Source organism: Struthio camelus, chromosome 29 (genome assembly GCF_040807025.1).
Source record: "Struthio camelus isolate bStrCam1 chromosome 29, bStrCam1.hap1, whole genome shotgun sequence".
NCBI classification, from domain to species: domain Eukaryota; kingdom Metazoa; phylum Chordata; class Aves; order Struthioniformes; family Struthionidae; genus Struthio; species Struthio camelus.
In genome coordinates, this window is record NC_090970.1 from 1,839,833 (window position 1) to 1,858,875 (window position 19,043).

Below are 19,043 nucleotides of genomic sequence, written 5' to 3' on the forward strand. Positions count from 1 at the left end.
TCAGGTGAGGGCATCTCAGCTGGGGACACCAGCAGAGGCAGCACTCAGCAGCTCTTCCCCCTGGCCCGCCAGCAGGGCTAATGACAACGGCAAGGGGAGGACGGGCCCTTCCCCAGCCTCCAAGGCCCTGCGAAAGCCAAACAGCTGCCATGCTCAGAGCTGCTCTGCCAACACCCTTCAGGCTGCTTCCAGGGCCACACGTCTCAGGGCCCAGCAAGAGGCACGCAGCACCACCAACGGCCAGGCCACGGCGTGCCGCGTGGGCACAGCCTCTCTCGGAGCCCTCCGACAGGCAGTTTTTCCGAGCAGAAGCGACCATGGGCAAGGGCCCCAAAACACACCAAGACCCACTCTCCAACCCTTCCGCTTGCTTCTAGTCCTCCAGAGCCTTTCCCCAGGCACTTCCTCTGAACATCCCGGCTCACCCCGGAGCCTGCTCCCTTCCCACCTCCACAAAGCACCGAGCAAGTGCTCTCCCAGGAGGCGCATCACGCCAGCTCTTGCCTCTCTCTTGTGCCTCACGTGCCCTCAAGGCCCTCACCCCACAGGCCTCCCTACTGAGGGACCCTTTGGGGCTTCAAGGGAGGACGACAAAACTCTTTGGCACCACTCCCCCTCTCTCGGGCCGTGCTCAGGGAGCTCACCAATGACCACACGGCTGCACACAGACACACTCAGCAGCATGGACAGGGCCAGTGCACCAGCCTTAGACAAGCACACTTCCAACCAGGGAAACGGCACAAGGCTTCCACTGCTCTCAAGCCTTTGCCTTGCCCTGCCTCAGCAAGGCCTGGGATTTCTCTGCCAAGCAAAGCCTCGAGCCAAGCCAGCAGCTTTCAGCAGTGCGAGTGCCACGTGGAAAAGCCAGCGCAGGCTCTGCCTCCAGGGTCCCCCCTGGCATGGCCCAGGCAGAGCCCGAGAGCACCAGCTAAGCCACCCACTGAAGGAGCTGGGCGTGTGGCAGAGCCAAGCTGGTTTGTCCTCACGTCTGGTGCCAGGAGCTCTCCTCCCAACCAGCACCAGGCAGCAGCCCAGAGGAAGGACCACTTCCCTCTCTTCCCTTAGCAAGCACTTGAGCCCCTAGTGCTCCACTCTTTGGCCCCTGCATTTCTCAGGCCTGCAAGGACACGACCCCATCACGGCGTCAGCAGGGAGCAGTCTGAAAAACAAGAGCGGTCACAATGCAAAGGCTCTAGGACTCTCCCCACCTCCCTCCAAAAAAAGAAATGGCAACTCTCCAAGCGCTCAGGGAGAAAACACCAAGGGGAAAGGGCTTCCAGCGCTCAGCGTCCACAATGCCTGCCCACAAGCCGGCAGGCTGCTGGGAGGACAGCTGTGCTCACCACCACTCCCTTGGCTCCACACACTCGCAGCAATGCCCCTAGAGCTCCGTGGGGCTCCTCACACCCACCCAAACCTCAGGCCAACACCACCACCTTCCCCGCATCAGCAGTGCCAGCACCTCCCAACACCACACCTCGCACACTCATGCCTGCCCAAGGGGGCTCTCTCGCTGCCCTGCTGCAGCACCCAGAGCTCACCCTGCAGCGGGACGGTGCAGGAACTTGCCGAGACGGCAGCTGGAAGGAAGAGAGGCCGGGGCTGCGCATCCCTTGCAGGCCACCCTTGCCTTGCCTTCCCTCCTCCAAGGCACTCCTTGCCTAGGGAGATTGGGCACAGGGAGCCATCAGCCACCCTTCAGAGTCCTCTCCCAAGAACACACCTGCCCCTCTCCCAAGAACACCTCTCCACAAGGCCTTCACTCCTCCAAACACCTTCCAGCACACTAACGCCCAGCCGGGAACGAGCAACTCCCCCGGCCTCCTGCTCCTTCAGCCAACACTGCTGCAAGACCAAAGCCCTCCCCACAAAAAGCAACCGAGAGGAAAGGAGGGAAAAGCATGCCTCGTACAGCTCTCAGAGCAAGGAGAAGCGCTCCCTGCACTTTCGGGTGGGTGCTGGCTGCAGAGCCTGGCAAGAGCGGAGGAAACTCCAGGCGTGAAGCTGAGCGGGCAGAAGGCAGCCGGCTGCCAGCGTGCCTGGCTCATGGGGCCACCAGGGCAGCCGGGGCCCCAGCAGACAAGGCACCTGCTCACCTCGCAGCGCTCCCCACCTCCACAGCCTCATGGCACTCCCCACGCACACCACTGCTCTCTCCACACATCTCCTCCCGCACCCACAACCAACACCCTGGGGCCACCGCCTCTCCCCACCACACGCCACCCAACTTCTGGCACACACCTCACCCCCACCCCTCCCCTCACACACGGTGGACAGCCAGCACGCCCCTCTGCAGCAGGCATACACAGGCCACACCACCACACAGGCCAGCAGCCAGGACACCCCCCCGCAAATGCCCCAAATCACACCCAGGACAACTCTCCAGCCCTTCTCTTTCCTTCTAGTCCTCCAAGAGGCAGCAACAAGCACTTCCTCTGAACATCCACTCCCACCTCTGCTCCTGCTCCCTTCCCACCTCCACCAATCCAAGGGCAGAAAGAGCATTCCCATCTTGCAGACAAATCTCGGCCAAACCACACTGTACCGCCCAGCGCAGCTGCTTGGGGCCGGCCAGCACATCTGGATTGCAGGACAGCTCCCCTGGGGCCCAGGCACCTCTGTCCTATGGTGCTAACCCCGTGGCAGCTCCTGGAGGAGAGCAGCCCCACACGGCCAGGGCCAGCATGGGAACACACCTACAGACCCACTCACTCCCACTCCTGCTCTCCTGCTTTGCTCCCGCTGCACTTATAACTGTCTTTAACCCACGTGCTGGACTGTGATGGGCTGGCAGAGACATCCGGCAACCCAACACAACCCTCCTCCTCTTGTCAGCCAGTAGCAGGGCAGCACTGGGGGCGATGCCATGGCAACATTGCAGACACATGACCCAGCAGGCAGCTCCTTCCTCCCACCATCATTGGTGGTGGGTCTGGTGCCATGCTGAGGGCTGTTACAAGGGGAAGGTTTCATGTCCTCTGTGGGCTTTTCCAGCAGGCTCTTGAGATCCCCCTGGGATGTGCTGGACATTGCAGCCTCTGGGACACAGCACCCCTTTCCTGCCAGAGCCAGACCCCAAGGGGGGACCCACTTCCAGGGAAACTTGGGCCTGAATTTCCTCCCACCCTACCAGGAGGGGATGGAGCCAGCCCCACAGGAGCCTCGGGGCTCAGGACAGCCCCAGGACCCAGGACCCAGCAGTCCCCGCTGCCCCATTGTGCCCTGAGCCAGACGGGACCCTCCAGCAGGGCTCTTGTGGCCGCCCCCAGCCCTGTCCAGACACCCCCACAGCCCAGGGCCCACAACTGTTTTTGCATTTCACAGTCTCTGTGCGACACCTCAGGAAGGAGTTCCTCAATCCCTTACCCTTGGTGAAGAGCTGCAGGAGCACTGGAAAGCAAGTATCCGTGGTCTGGGCTAATGGTCTTGGTCCAGCAGTCTCCATCTCGTTTGGCCCCTTTCCTTCGGCTCACCTCTCCCTCCAGGGAAAAAGGACTCGCTTCCTGTCTCGTCCCCCACATTTCCTCTCCTGCTCTTGTGCCTGTTGGTGAGGAGCCCCAGTGCAGCCCCACTGCCTCCTGTCCTCCCTCCTTGCTGGGGAGCAGCTCTGAAGGGCAGCAGTGGGGAGTGTGTGAGCCGTGCCCTGGCCTTGCAGGGAAGTGAGGGCTCTCCCATGGCACCGGGGAGAGACCTCTCTGTGATGCAGCACATCCCACTGTGACCTCAGCCCGTGTCATCTCTGGGCTCAGAAGGTCACCGCCATGGAGATGGCACAGCCAGGGAGAGAGCAGAGAGACTTCCCCTCACGTCCTGGAAAGCAGTCACCTGCCTACATCCCCAGTTAGTTTCCAAAACTGGCTGATAACTCCTTCAGGAACGTGACCAGATGGTGACAAAGGCTGTGAAAAATCTAAGATGGGGCACGGCAGAGGTCACTTCTGTGCCCCTGCACCAACAGGTCTCTGCACAGGGCAGACCTGGCCAGGAAGCTGGGGTTTGGGGCTATGTTAGGGGTTTGTCACTTGTTAAAGACGGGATCAAAATCATGTGAGGTCAAACAGCACAAAAGGGTGGCCATGGGCTGCAATGCTTTGGCGAGCCTCAAGACAGGTTTCTCCCGTGGGTCACTCTTCTTGTCAAAGGAGGATGTAGGACAGGATGGGACAGGACGCAGCCTTCCTCCTTCAGGCACCAAAGCAGGCTCTTTGTTTTGAAAAGGCCTCAGCAAGGTTTCTCAGTCTGCGGTGCTTAGGAGAGAGATGAGATGCCAGAAAAGAGCAACTAGGCCCTTAACACGCATCATCCAGAGGGCTTTACGTGGGACCCTGGTGCTTCCCATGTTCCATAACCATGGGCAAGGCTGGGGAGCAAATCTGGGGCAGTGTTCTCATTTCCCATGAATGTTGCCCAGGCTGAGACAAATCTCACCAGGCCCCTCTCTTTTCATGGGGCACAATTTCCACACCACGCACACACTGTCAAGCCTAGATTTCACCACCAATGTCTAAGCCACGCTGCAGGCCTACATACTGCGGGGACAGGCGGGACCTCCGAGTCACTTCCCAGCCATGGGCAACCGGGGCTGCTCTCTCTGCACTCACCTCACAAGCACCTTCCCAGCCACCTGCCTGCTGCTGCCCTATCAGCCACTCCAAAAGACAGGACCTCACGGCCACCTTCCCAGCCGTCTGCCCGCCACTGCCCTACAAGCCCCTGACACACAAGTGACCTCACAACAACTTCCTCAGCCATCAGCCAAATGCTGACCTCCCAGCTGCTCCGGCCAACGTCACCTCCAAAGCACGCGTCCCAGCCGTGCACCTGCTGCTGCCCCAGCAACTGCTCAGCCAGAAGACACCTCACCAGCACCTCCCCAGCCACACGCCTCCTGCTAGCCAATCACGAACCGTTGCAGAAGGGACCTTACAGACAACACGCCAGCCTTGTTCCTGCAGCTGGCCTCTCAGCTCCTCAGCCCCAAGGGACCTCAGAATCAGCAGCCGAGCCACGGGGCCCCTGCTGGCCTCTCAGCTACCGACAAAGAACTGATTGGGCAGTGGTGATTTGCTGGCCCAGCTCTCGCACACACTAGGGACCTTGTGGCTGTTGCCCCCTGCAGCTCCCCCTGCCCTCCGCAAGGCTGAGACACCTCCTGAACGGTCTCCCTCACTCACCCTGGCGCCTCACACTGCTCCTAGTGCAGCAAAACACCCAGGACGGGCCAGTTCCTGCCCCAAGAGAAGATCACCTTCTGCCCAGCCAGTACCCGCACCGAGCCCGTGAAGCTCAGGAATTGGAGAAAGGCCTGCAAGGGATTCGTGGCAACATTTCCTAAGGGGCCGATTGTGTGGGAGCAGCGACCATGAAGCGGAAGACAGCAGGGCCCCATGGCCCAGGCAGAGCAAGAAGCCTTCCCGCAACACCAAAGGCCACTTCCTGCCCCAAGGAAGGACTGAACCAAGCCAGCACATCCCCTACACATCAAGGACAACAAGCACTCTCTGGTTTGGGGCCCTGACAGTTTGGGACATGGGGAAGGACTCAGGTGAGGGCCTCTCAGCTGGGGACACCAGCAGAGGCAGCACTCAGCAGCTCTTCCCCCATTAGCTCCCGCCAGCAGGGCTAATGACAACGGCAAGGGGAGGACGGGCCCTTCCCCAGCCTCCAAGGCCCTGCGAAAACACAACAGCTGCCACGCTCAGAGCTGCTCTGCCAACACCCTTCAGGCTGCTTCCGGGGCCACAGGTCTCAGGGCCCAGCAAGAGGCACGCAGCACCACCAACGGCCAGGCCACGGCGTGCCGCGTGGGCACGGCCTCTCTCGGAGCCCTCCGAAAGGCAGTTTTTCTGAGCAGAAGCGACCATGGGCAAGGGCCCCAAAACACACCAAGACCCACTCTCCAACCCTTCCGCTTGCTTCTAGTCCTCCAGAGCCTTTCCACAGGAACTTCCTCTGAACATCCCCGCTCACCCCGGAGACTGCTCCCTTCCCACCTCCACGAAGCACAGAGCAAGTGCTCTCCCAGGAGGCGCATCACGCCAGCTCTTGCCTCTCTCTTGTGCCTCACGTGCCCTCAAGGCCCTCACCCCACAGGCCTCCCTACTGAGGGGCCCTTTGGGGCTTCAAGGAAGGAGGACAAAACTCTTTGGCAACACTCCCCCTCTCTCGGGCCGTGCTCAGGGAGCTCACCAATGACCACACGGCTGCACGCAGACACACTCAGCAGCACGGACAGGGCCAGTGCACCAGCCTTAGACAAGCACACTTCCAACCAGGGAAACGGCACAAGGCTTCCGCTGCTCTCAAGCCTTTGCCTTGCCCTGCCTCAGCAAGGCCGGGGATTTCTCTGCCAAGCAAAGTCTCGAGCCAAGCCAGCAGCTTTCAGCAGGGCACGTGCCACATGGAAAAGCCAGCGCAGGCTCTGCCTCCAGGGTCCCCCCTGGCATGGCCCAGGCAGAGCCCGAGAGCACCAGCTAAGCCACCCACTGAAGGAGCTGGGCGTGTGGCAGAGCCAAGCTGGTTTGTCCTCACGTCTGGTGCCAGGAGCTCTCCTCCAAAGCAGCACCAGGCAGCAGCCTGCAGCAAGGACCACTTCCCTCTCTTCCCTTAGCAAGCACTTGAGCCCCTAGTGCTCCACTCTTTGGCCCCTGCATTTCTCAGGCCTGCAAGGACACGACCCCATCACGGCGTCAGCAGGGAGCAGTCCGAAAAACAAGAGTGGTCACAATGCAAAGGCTCTAGGACTCTCCCCACCTCCCAAAAAAGGAGTGGCAACTCTCCAAGCGCTCAGGGAGAAAACCCCAAGGGGAAAGGGCTTCCAGCGCTCAGCATCCACAATGCCTGCCCACAAGCCGCCAGGCTGCTTGGAGGACGGCTGTGCTCACCACCACTCCCTTGGCTCCAGAGACTCGCAGCAATGCACCTAGAGCTCCGTGGGGCTCCTCACTCCCACCCAAACCTCAGGCCAACACCACCACCTTCCCCGCGTCAGCACCTCACAACACCACACCTCGCACACTCCTGCCTGCCCATGTTGGCTCTCTCGTTGCCCTGCTGCAGCACACAAAGCTCACTCTGCAGCAGGACAGTGCAGGAACTTGCCGAGACGGCAGCTGGAAGGAAGAGAGGCCAGGGCTGCGCATCCCTTGCAGGCCACCCTTGCCTTGCCTTCCCTCCTCCAAGGCACTCCTTGGCACAGGGAGCCATCAGCCACCCTTGAGAGTCCTCTCCCAAGAACACACCTGCCCCTCTCCCAAGAACACCTCTCCACAAGGCCTTCACTCCTCCAAACACCTTCCAGCACGCTAACGCCCAGCCGGGAACGAGCACCTCCCACGACCTCCTGCTCCTTCAGCCAACACTGCTGCAAGACCAAAGCTCTCCCCACAAAAAGCAACCGAGAGGAAAGGAGGGAAAAGCATGCCTCGTACAGCTCTCAGAGCAAGGAGAAGCGCTCCCTGCACTTTCGGGTGGGTCGTGGCTGCAGAGCCTGGCAAGAGCGGAGGAAACTCCAGGCGTGAAGCTGAGCGGGCAGAAGGCAGCCGGCTGCCAGCGTGCCTGGCTCACGGGGCCACCAGGGCAGCCGGGGCCCCAGCAGACAAGGCACCTGCTCACCTCGCAGCGCTCCCCACCTCCCCAGCCTCATGGCACTGCCCACGCACACCACTGCTCTCTCCACACGTCTCCTCCCGCACCCAGAACCAACACCCTGGGGCCACCGCCTCTCCCCACCACACGCCACCCAACTTCTGGCACACACCTCACCCCCACCCCTCCCCTCACACACGGTGGACAGCCAGCACGCCCCTCTGCAGCAGGCACACACAGGCCACACCACCACACAGGCCAGCAGCCAGGACACCCTCCACCATGGACCCAAATCACACCCAGGACAACTCTCCAGCCCTTCTCTTTCCTTCTAGTCCTCCAAGAGGCAGCAACAAGCACTTCCTCTGAACATCCACTCCCACCTCTGCTCCTGCTCCCTTCCCACCTCCACCAATCCAAGGGCAGAAAGAGCATTCCCATCTTGCAGACAAACCTCACCCAGCCCTACTGCGCTGCCCCGGCGCAGCTGCTCATGGCCAGCCAGCATGTCTGGCTTGCAGGGCAGTTTGCCTTGGGCCCAGGCCACTCTGTCCCGTGGTCCTATCTCCGCTGGCATCTCCTGGAGGAAAGGAGCCTTACTGCCAGCACCACTGCCCCTGTCCTGGAGCCAGGGCCAGGGCCAGTATGGGAACAGACCTACACACCCACTCACTCCCACTCCTGCTCTCTTGCTTTGCTCCCGCTTGCACTTATAACTCTCTTTAACCCACATGCTGGACTTTGATGGGCTGACAGAGACATCCGGCAACCCAACCCTACCCTCCTCCTCTTGTCAGCCAGTAGCAGGGCAGCACTGGGGGCGATGCCATGGCAACATTGCAGACACATGACCCAGCAGGCAGCTCCTTCCTCCCACCATCGTTGGTGGTGGGTCTGGTGCCATGCTGAGGGCTGTTACAAGGGGAAGGTTTCATGTCCTCTGTGGGCATTTCCAGCAGGCTCTTGAGATGCCCCTGGGATCTGGTGGACATTGCAGCCTCTGGGACACAGCACCCCTTTCCTGCCAGAGCCAGACCCCAAGGGGGGACCCACTTCCAGGGAAACTTGGGCCTGAATTTCCTCCCACCCTACCAGGAGGGGATGGAGCCAGCCCCACAGGAGCCTCGGGGCTCAGGACAGCCCCAGCCCCAGGACCCAGCACTCCTGCCTGCCCCATTGTGCCCTGAGCCAGACGGGACCCTCCAGCAGGGCTCTTGTGGCCGCCCCCAGCCCTGTCCAGACACCCCCACAGCCCAGGGCCCACAACTGTTTTTGCATTTCACAGTCTCTGTGCGACACCTCAGGAAGCAGTTCCTCAATCCCTTACCCTTGGTGAAGAGCTGCAGGAGCACTGGAAAGCTAGTATCCGTGGTCTGGGCTAATGTTCTTGGTCCAGCAGTCTCCATCTCGTTTGGCCCCTTTCCTTCGGCTCGCCTCTTCCTCCAGGGAAAAAGGACTCTCTTCCTGTCTCGTCACCCACAATTCCTCTCCAATGTGTCCCTGCTCTTGTGCCTGTTGGTGAGGAGCCCCAGTGCAGCCCCACTGCCTCCTGTCCTCCCTCCTTGCTGGGGAGTAGCTCTGAAGGGCAGCAGTGGGGAGTGTGTGAGCCGTGCCCTGGTCTTGCAGGGAAGTGAGGGCTCTCCCATGGCACCGGGGAGAGACCTCTCTGTGATGCGGCACATCCCCCTGTGACCTCAGCCCGTGTCATCTCTGGGCTCAGTAGGTCACCGCCATGGAGATGGCACAGCCAGGGAGAGAGCAGAGAGATTTCCCTCCATGTTCTGCAAAGCAATCACCTGCCTACATCCCCAGTTAGTTTCCAAAACTGGCTGATAAATCCTTCAGGAACGTGACCAGATGGTGACAAAGGCTGTGAAAAATCTAAGATGGGTCACGGCAGAGGTCACTTCTGTGCCCCTGCACCAACAGGTCTCTGCACAGGGCAGACCTGGCCAGGAAGCTGGGGTTTGGGGCTATGTTAGGGGTTTGTCACTTGTTAAAGACGGGATCAAAATCATGTGAGGTCAAACAGCACAAAAGGGTGGCCACGGGCTGCGATGCTTTGGCGAGCCTCAAGACAGGTTTCTCCCGTGGGTCACTCTTCTTGTCAAAGGAGGATGTAGGACAGGATGGGACAGGACGCAGCCTTCCTCCTTCAGGCACCAAAGCAGGCTCTTTGTTTTGAAAAGGCCTCAGCAAGGTTTCTCAGTCTGCGGTGCTTAGGAGAGAGATGAGATGCCAGAAAAGAGCAAATAGGCCCTTAACACGCATCATCCAGAGGACTTTACGTGGGACCCTGGTGCTTCCCATGTTCCATAACCATGGACAAGGCTGGGGAGCAAATTTGGGGCAGTGTTCTCATCTCCCATGAATGTTGCCCAGGCTGAGACAAATCTCACCAGGCCCCTCTCTTTTCATGGGGCACAATTTCCACACCACGCACACACTGTCAAGCCTAGATTCCACCACCAATGTCTAAGCCACGCTGCAGGCCTACATACTGCGGGGACAGGCGGGACCTCCGAGTCACTTCCCAGCCATGGGCAACCTGGGCTGCTCTCTCTGCACTCACCTCACAAGCACCTTCCCAGCCACCTGCCTCCTGCTGCCCTATCAGCCACTCCAAAAGACAGGACCTCACGGCCACCTTCCCAGCCGCCTGCCCACCACTGCCCTACAAGCCCCTGACACACAAGTGACCTCACAATAACTTCCTCAGCCATCAGCCAAATGCTCACCTCCCAGCTGCTCCGGCCAACGTCACCTCCAAAGCACGCGTCCCAGCTGTGCACCTGCTGCTGCCCCAGCAACTGCTCACCTAGAAGACACCTCACCAGCACCTCCCCAGCCACACGCCTCCTGCTAGCCAATCACGAACCGTTGCAGAAGGGCCCTTACAGACAACACGCCAGCCTTGTTCCTGCAGCTGGCCTCTCAGCTCCTCAGCCCCAAGGGACCTCAGAATCAGCAGCCGAGCCACGGGGCCCCTGCTGGCCTCTCAGCTACCGACAAAGAACTGATTGGGCAGTGGTGATTTGCTGGCCCAGCTCTCGCACACACTAGGGACCTCGTGGCTGTTGCCCCCTGCAGCTGCCCCTGCTCTCCCCAAGGCTGAGACACCTCCTGAACGGTCTCCCTCACTCACCCTGGCGCCTCACACTGCTCCTAGTGCAGCAAAACACCCAGGACGGGCCAGTTCCTGCCCCAAGAGAAGATCACCTTCTGCCCAGCCAGTACCCGCACCGAGCCCGTGAAGCTCAGGAATTGGAGAAAGGCCTGCAAGGCATTCGTGGCAACATTTCCTAAGGGGCCGATTGTGTGGGAGCAGCGACCATGAAGCGGAAGACAGCAGGGCCCCATGGCCCAGGCAGAGCAAGAAGCCTTCCCGCAACACCAAAGGCCACTTCCTGCCCCAAGGAAGGACTGAACCAAGCCAGCACATCCCCTACACATCAAGGACAACAAGCACTCTCTGGTTTGGGGCCCTGACAGTTTGGGACATGGGGAAGGACTCAGGTGAGGGCCTCTCAGCTGGGGACACCAGCAGAGGCAGCACTCAGCAGCTCTTCCCCCATTAGCTCCCGCCAGCAGGGCTAATGACAACGGCAAGGGGAGGACGGGCCCTTCCCCAGCCTCCAAGGCTCTTAGGAAAGCACAACAGCTGCCACGCTCAGAGCTGCTCTGCCAACACCCTTCAGGCTGCTTCCAGGGCCACAGGTCTCAGGGCCCAGCAAGAGGCACGCAGCACCACCAACGGCCAGGCCACGGCGTGCCGCGTGGGCACGGCCTCTCTCGGAGCCCTCCGAAAGGCAGTTTTTCTGAGCAGAAGCGACCATGGGCAAGGGCCCCAAAACACACCAAGACCCACTCTCCAACCCTTCCGCTTGCTTCTAGTCCTCCAGAGCCTTTCAGCAGGCACTTCCTCTGAACATCCCGTCTCGCCCCGGAGCCTGCTCCCTTCCCACCTCCATGAAGCACCGAGCAAGTGCTCTCCCAGGAGGCGCATCACGCCAGCTCTTGCCTCTCTCTTGTGCCTCACGTGCCCTCAAGGCCCTCACCCCACAGGCCTCCCTACTGAGGGGCCCTTTGGGGCTTCAAGGAAGGAGGACAAAACTCTTTGGCAACACTCCCCCTCTCTCGGGCCGTGCTCCGACAGCTCACCAATGACCACATGGCAGCAAGCAGACACACTCAGCAGCACGGACAGGGCCAGTGCACCAGCCTTAGACAAGCACACTTCCAACCAGGGAAACGGCACAAGGCTTCCGCTGCTCTCAAGCCTTTGCCTTGCCCTGCCTCAGCAAGGCCGGGGATTTCTCTGCCAAGCAAAGCCTCGAGCCAAGGCAGCAGCTTTCAGCAGTCTGCGTGCCACATGGAAAAGCCAACATAGTAAGTACTTGGCCTCCAGGGTCCCCCCTGGCATGGCCCAGGCAGAGCCCGAGAGCACCAGCTAAGCCACCCACTGAAGGAGCTGGGCGTGTGGCAGAGCCAAGCTGGTTTGTCCTCACGTCTGGTGCCAGGAGCTCTCCTCCCAACCAGCACCAGGCAGCAGCCCAGAGGAAGGACCACTTCCCTCTCTTCCCTTAGCAAGCACTTGAGCCCCTAGTGCTCCACTCTTTGGCCCCTGCATTTCTCAGGCCTGCAAGGACACGACCCCATCACGGCGTCAGCAGGGAGCAGTCCGAAAAACAAGAGTGGTCACAATGCAAAGGCTCTAGGACGCTCCTCACCTCCCAAAAAAGGAGTGGCAACTCTCAAAGCGCTCAGGGAGAAAACACCAAGGGGAAAGGGCTTCCAGCGCTCAGCGTCCACAATGCCTGCCCACAAGCCGCCAGGCTGCTGGGAGGACGGCTGTGCTCACCACCACTCCCTTGGCTCCACACACTCGCAGCAATGCCCCTAGAGCTCCGTGGGGCTCCTCACTCCCACCCAAACCTCAAGCCAACACCACCACCTTCCCCACGTCAGCACCTCGCACGCTCCTGCCTGCCCAAGCGGGCTCTCTCGCTGCCCTGCTGCAGCACCCAGAGCTCACCCTGCAGCGGGACGGTGCAGGAACTTGCCGAGACGGCAGCTGGAAGGAAGAGAGGCCGGGGCTGCGCATCCCTCGCAGGCCACCCTTGCCTTGCCTTCCCTCCTCCAAGGCACTCCTTGGCACAGGGAGCCATCAGCCACCCTTGAGAGTCCTCTCCCAAGAACACACCTGCCCCTCTCCCAAGAACACCTCTCCACAAGGCCTTCACTCCTCCAAACACCTTCCAGCACGCTAACGCCCAGCCGGGAACGAGCACCTCCCACGACCTCCTGCTCCTTCAGCCAACACTGCTGCAAGACCAAAGCTCTCCCCACGAAAAGCAACCGAGAGGAAAGGAGGGAAAAGCATGCCTCGTACAGCTCTCAGAGCAAGGAGAAGCGCTCCCTGCACTTTCGGGTGGGTCGTGGCTGCAGAGCCTGGCAAGAGCGGAGGAAACTCCAGGCCTGAAGCTGAGCGGGCAGAAGGCAGCCGGCTGCCAGCGTGCCTGGCTCATGGGGCCACCAGGGCAGCCGGGGCCCCAGCAGACAAGGCACCTGCTCACCTCGCGGCGCTCCCCACCTCCCCAGCCTCATGGCACTGCCCACGCACACCACTGCTCTCTCCACACGTCTCCTCCCGCACCCAGAACCAACACCCTGGGGCCACCGCCTCTCCCCACCACACGCCACCCAACTTCTGGCACACACCTCACCCCCACCCCTCCCCTCACACAGCGTGGACAGCCAGCACGCCCCTCTGCAGCAGGCACACACAGGCCACACCACCACACAGGCCAGCAGCCAGGACACCCTCCACCATGGACCCAAATCACACCCAGGACAACTCTCCAGCCCTTCTCTTTCCTTCTAGTCCTCCAAGAGGCAGCAACAAGCACTTCCTCTGAACATCCACTCCCACCTCTGCTCCTGCTCCCTTCCCACCTCCACCAATCCAAGGGCAGAAAGAGCATTCCCATCTTGCAGACAAACCTCACCCAGCCCTACTGCGCTGCCCCGGCGCAGCTGCTCATGGCCAGCCAGCATGTCTGGCTTGCAGGGCAGTTTGCCTTGGGCCCAGGCCACTCTGTCCCGTGGTCCTATCTCCGCTGGCATCTCCTGGAGGAAAGGAGCCTTACTGCCAGCACCACTGCCCCTGTCCTGGAGCCAGGGCCAGGGCCAGTATGGGAACAGACCTACACACCCACTCACTCCCACTCCTGCTCTCCTGCTTTGCTCCCGCTTGCACTTATAACTCTCTTTAACCCACATGCTGGACTTTGATGGGCTGGCAGAGACATCCGGCAACCCAACCCTACCCTCCTCCTCTTGTCAGCCAGTAGCAGGGCAGCACTGGGGGCGATGCCATGGCAACATTGCAGACACATGACCCAGCAGGCAGCTCCTTCCTCCCACCATCGTTGGTGGTGGGTCTGGTGCCATGCTGAGGGCTGTTACAAGGGGAAGGTTTCATGTCCTCTGTGGGCATTTCCAGCAGGCTCTTGAGATCCCCCTGGGATCTGGTGGACATTGCAGCCTCTGGGACACAGCACCCCTTTCCTGCCAGAGCCAGACCCCAAGGGGGGACCCACTTCCAGGGAAACTTGGGCCTGAATTTCCTCCCACCCTACCAGGAGGGGATGGAGCCAGCCCCACAGGAGCCTCGGGGCTCAGGACAGCCCCAGCCCCAGGACCCAGCACTCCTGCCTGCCCCATTGTGCCCTGAGCCAGACGGGACCCTCCAGCAGGGCTCTTGTGGCCGCCCCCAGCCCTGTCCAGACACCCCCACAGCCCAGGGCCCACAACTGTTTTTGCATTTCACAGTCTCTGTGCGACACCTCAGGAAGCAGTTCCTCAATCCCTTACCCTTGGTGGAGAGCTGCAGGAGCACTGGAAAGCTAGTATCCGTGGTCTGGGCTAATGTTCTTGGTCCAGCAGTCTCCATCTCGTTTGGCCCCTTTCCTTCGGCTCGCCTCTCCCTCCAGGGAAAAAGGACTCGTCCCCCACAATTCCTCTCCAATGTGTCCCTGCTCTTGTGCCTGTTGGTGAGGAGCCCCACAGTGCAGCCCCACTGCCTCCTGTCCTCCCTCCTTGCTGGGGAGCAGCTCTGAAGGGCAGCAGTGGGGAGTGTGTGAGCTGTGCCCTGGCCTTGCAGGGAAGTGAGGGCTCTCCCATGGCACCGGGGAGAGACCTCTCTGTGATGCGGCACATCCCCCTGTGACCTCAGCCCGTGTCATCTCTGGGCTCAGTAGGTCACCGCCATGGAGATGGCACAGCCAGGGAGAGAGCAGAGAGATTTCCCTCCATGTTCTGCAAAGCAATCACCTGCCTACATCCCCAGTTAGTTTCCAAAACTGGCTGATAAATCCTTCAGGAACGTGACCAGATGGTGACAAAGGCTGTGAAAAATCTAAGATGGGTCACGGCAGAGGTCACTTCTGTGCCCCTGCACCAACAGGTCTCTGCACAGGGCAGACCTGGCCAGGAAGCTGGGGTTTGGGGCTATGTTAGGGGTTTGTCACTTGTTAAAGACGGGATCAAAATCATGTGAGGTCAAACAGCACAAAAGGGTGGCCACGGGCTGCGATGCTTTGGCGAGCCTCAAGACAGGTTTCTCCCGTGGGTCACTCTTCTTGTCAAAGGAGGATGTAGGACAGGATGGGACAGGACGCAGCCTTCCTCCTTCAGGCACCAAAGCAGGCTCTTTGTTTTGAAAAGGCCTCAGCAAGGTTTCTCAGTCTGCGGTGCTTAGGAGAGAGATGAGATGCCAGAAAAGAGCAACTAGGCCCTTAACACGCATCATCCAGAGGACTTTACGTGGGACCCTGGTGCTTCCCATGTTCCATAACCATGGACAAGGCTGGGGAGCAAATTTGGGGCAGTGTTCTCATCTCCCATGAATGTTGCCCAGGCTGAGACAAATCTCACCAGGCCCCTCTCTTTTCATGGGGCACAATTTCCACACCACGCACACACTGTCAAGCCTAGATTCCACCACCAATGTCTAAGCCACGCTGCAGGCCTACATACTGCGGGGACAGGCGGGACCTCCGAGTCACTTCCCAGCCATGGGCAACCTGGGCTGCTCTCTCTGCACTCACCTCACAAGCACCTTCCCAGCCACCTGCCTCCTGCTGCCCTATCAGCCACTCCAAAAGACAGGACCTCACGGCCACCTTCCCAGCCGCCTGCCCACCACTGCCCTACAAGCCCCTGACACACAAGTGACCTCACAATAACTTCCTCAGCCATCAGCCAAATGCTCACCTCCCAGCTGCTCCGGCCAACGTCACCTCCAAAGCACGCGTCCCAGCTGTGCACCTGCTGCTGCCCCAGCAACTGCTCACCTAGAAGACACCTCACCAGCACCTCCCCAGCCACACGCCTCCTGCTAGCCAATCACGAACCGTTGCAGAAGGGACCTTACAGACAACACGCCAGCCTTGTTCCTGCAGCTGGCCTCTCAGCTCCTCAGCTCCAAGGGACCTCAGAATCAACAGCCGAGCCACGGGGCCCCTGCTGGCCTCTCAGCTACCGACAAAGAACTGATTGGGCAGTGGTGATTTGCTGGCCCAGCTCTCGCACACACTAGGGACCTCGTGGCTATTGCCCCCTGCAGCTGCCCCTGCTCTCCCCAAGGCTGAGACACCTCCTGAACGGTCTCCCTCACTCACCCTGGCGCCTCACACTGCTCCTAGTGCAGCAAAACACCCAGGACGGGCCAGTTCCTGCCCCAAGAGAAGATCACCTTCTGCCCAGCCAGTACCCGCACCGAGCCCGTGAAGCTCAGGAATTGGAGAAAGGCCTGCAAGGCATTCGTGGCAACATTTCCTAAGGGGCCGATTGTGTGGGAGCAGCGACCATGAAGCGGAAGACAGCAGGGCCCCATGGCCCAGGCAGAGCAAGAAGCCTTCCCGCAACTCCAAAGGCCACTTCCTGCCCCAAGGAAGGACTGAACCAAGCCAGCACATCCCCTACACATCAAGGACAACAAGCACTCTCTGGTTTGGGGCCCTGACAGTTTGGGACATGGGGAAGGACTCAGGTGAGGGCCTCTCAGCTGGGGACACCAGCAGAGGCAGCACTCAGCAGCTCTTCCCCCATTAGCTCCCGCCAGCAGGGCTAATGACAACGGCAAGGGGAGGACGGGCCCTTCCCCAGCCTCCAAGGCTCTTAGGAAAGCACAACAGCTGCCACGCTCAGAGCTGCTCTGCCAACACCCTTCAGGCTGCTTCCAGGGCCACAGGTCTCAGGGCCCAGCAAGAGGCACGCAGCACCACCAACGGCCAGGCCACGGCGTGCCGCGTGGGCACGGCCTCTCTCGGAGCCCTCCGAAAGGCAGTTTTTCTGAGCAGAAGCGACCATGGGCAAGGGCCCCAAAACACACCAAGACCCACTCTCCAACCCTTCCGCTTGCTTCTAGTCCTCCAGAGCCTTTCAGCAGGCACTTCCTCTGAACATCCCGTCTCGCCCCGGAGCCTGCTCCCTTCCCACCTCCATGAAGCACCGAGCAAGTGCTCTCCCAGGAGGCGCATCACGCCAGCTCTTGCCTCTCTCTTGTGCCTCACGTGCCCTCAAGGCCCTCACCCCACAGGCCTCCCTACTGAGGGGCCCTTTGGGGCTTCAAGGAAGGAGGACAAAACTCTTTGGCAACACTCCCCCTCTCTCGGGCCGTGCTCCGACAGCTCACCAATGACCACATGGCAGCAAGCAGACACACTCAGCAGCACGGACAGGGCCAGTGCACCAGCCTTAGACAAGCACACTTCCAACCAGGGAAACGGCACAAGGCTTCCGCTGCTCTCAAGCCTTTGCCTTGCCCTGCCTCAGCAAGGCCGGGGATTTCTCTGCCAAGCAAAGCCTCGAGCCAAGGCAGCAGCTTTCAGCAGTCTGCGTGCCACATGGAAAAGCCAACATAGTAAGTACTTGGCCTCCAGGGTCCCCCCTGGCATGGCCCAGGCAGAGCCCGAGAGCACCAGCTAAGCCACCCACTGAAGGAGCTGGGCGTGTGGCAGAGCCAAGCTGGTTTGTCCTCACGTCTGGTGCCAGGAGCTCTCCTCCAAAGCAGCACCAGGCAGCAGCCTGCAGCAAGGACCACTTCCCTCTCTTCCCTTAGCAAGCACTTGAGCCCCTAGTGCTCCACTCTTTGGCCCCTGCATTTCTCAGGCCTGCAAGGACACGACCCCATCACGGCGTCAGCAGGGAGCAGTCCGAAAAACAAGAGTGGTCACAATGCAAAGGCTCTAGGACTCTCCCCACCTCCCAAAAAAGGAGTGGCAACTCTCCAAGCGCTCAGGGAGAAAACCCCAAGGGGAAAGGGCTTCCAGCGCTCAGCATCCACAATGCCTGCCCACAAGCCGCCAGGCTGCTTGGAGGACGGCTGTGCTCACCACCACTCCCTTGGCTCCAGAGACTCGCAGCAATGCACCTAGAGCTCCGTGGGGCTCCTCACTCCCACCCAAACCTCAGGCCAACACCACCACCTTCCCCGCGTCAGCACCTCACAACACCACACCTCGCACACTCCTGCCTGCCCATGTTGGCCCTCTCGTTGCCCTGCTGCAGCACACAAAGCTCACTCTGCAGCAGGACGGTGCAGGAACTTGCCGAGACGGCAGCTGGAAGGAAGAGAGGCCGGGGCTGCGCATCCCTTGCAGGCCACCCTTGCCTTGCCTTCCCTCCTCCAAGGCACTCCTTGGCACAGGGAGCCATCAGCCACCCTTGAGAGTCCTCTCCCAAGAACACACCTGCCCCTCTCCCAAGAACACCTCTCCACAAGGCCTTCACTCCTCCAAACACCTTCCAGCACACTAACGCCCAGCCGGGAACGAGCACCTCCCACGACCTCCTGCTCCTTCAGCCAACACTGCTGCAAGACCAAAGCTCTCCCCACGAAAAGCAACCGAGAGGAAAGGAGGGAAAAGCATGCCTCGTACAGCTCTCAGAGCAACGAGAAGCGCTCCCTGCACTTTCGTGTGGGTCGTGGCTGCAGAGCCTGGCAAGAGCGGAGGAAACTCCAGGCGTGAAGCTGAGCGGGCAGAAGGCAGCCGGCTGCCAGCATGCCTGGCTCACGGGGCCACCAGGGCAGCCGGGGCCCCAGCAGCCAAGGCACCTGCTCACCTCGCGGCGCTCCCCACCTCCCCAGCCTCATGGCACTGCCCACGCACACCACTGCTCTCTCCACACGTCTCCTCCCGCACCCAGAACCAACACCCTGGGGCCACCGCCTCTCCCCACCACACGCCACCCAACTTCTGGCACACACCTCACCCCCACCCCTCCCCTCACACAGCGTGGACAGCCAGCACGCCCCTCTGCAGCAGGCACACACAGGCCACACCACCACACAGGCCAGCAGCCAGGACACCCTCCACCATGGACCCAAATCACACCCAGGACAACTCTCCAGCCCTTCTCTTTCCTTCTAGTCCTCCAAGAGGCAGCAA